This window comes from Myotis davidii, unplaced genomic scaffold, assembly GCF_000327345.1.
Source record: "Myotis davidii unplaced genomic scaffold, ASM32734v1 scaffold1509, whole genome shotgun sequence".
NCBI classification, from domain to species: Eukaryota; Metazoa; Chordata; class Mammalia; order Chiroptera; family Vespertilionidae; genus Myotis; species Myotis davidii.
In genome coordinates, this window is record NW_006299480.1 from 409,047 (window position 1) to 409,922 (window position 876).

An 876-nucleotide genomic window follows, 5' to 3' on the forward strand; every position below is an offset into this window, starting at 1 on the left:
CCGGCCGATCCGGGCTGCCACCGCGACATAACCTCGCCCCTGCACGACGCCCGACTATCGCGATGGTCCTGCCCGCCGACCGCCACAGATCGCCCCAGCTAACGAGCTAGCGACCGACCGACCTCTGCCTCCCCGGGCCGGACAACAACAAGCGCCCGCAAGGCCCGGCCCCACGCCTCTGAATGGCCGGCTCCAGCCACTGCGATCGGGAGCTCCGAGAGCCATTGGGAACGTTACCCGCCGCTCAGTCCTGTCTTTTACATCTACTGGCTGCAGCACCAGTCCGTCACTCTTCTCACCGCCCGAACCCGTCTTCCTCCCTAGCGCCCATTGGTCACGGCTCCTTGCCTGCCCCGCCCCCGGTGGCCGCCAGGTTCCCAGGAGAGGCTGCTGATCTGCGCGGTGTGGGCGTGGCCGGGCTGCGGGGCGCGACGACCACCGGAAGGGGCCTGGGAGTGGCGTCCAGCTCTCGCCCGGGTAGACACGGGCAGCTGGGCTGCAGCTCTCCCGCCCGCCCCAGCCTTTAAGGCGACGGGACCACGCCTGCCGTCTAGTCGTGGCCGGCGCATCCGTCCCTGACACTTTACCCCGACGTACAAGCCTCCAGGCTCAGCCTCGACCGCCCGTGTCCGAGAGCCTTGGACCGAGTACATCCTGGGCAAAGTCGGAGGGTCCGATCTCCCCCTTCCCTCCTTACACCCCGGCTTTCGACCCGCTGGCCGATCCCGGAACCCCAGACTCGCAGCCTCGGTTTCCGGCCGGCACAAGCGCCCGGCGGTCCCAGCCCACGGAAGTGAAGTCGGACGGCTGAGACACGGCTGGACTCGAGATGGTGCCGCCGGCGGGGGGGGGGGCGGCGGCCTCGGCCCCGGGCTC

The 876-nt window shown here is 70.1% G+C and overlaps 1 protein-coding gene across 1 annotated transcript in view; it reads left to right on the forward strand.

Annotated features, from left to right (window-relative positions):
• Positions 1–876, forward strand: part of SHARPIN (SHANK associated RH domain interactor) — a 4,458-nt gene that overhangs the window by 121 nt on the left and 3,461 nt on the right. The window lies entirely within an intron of this gene.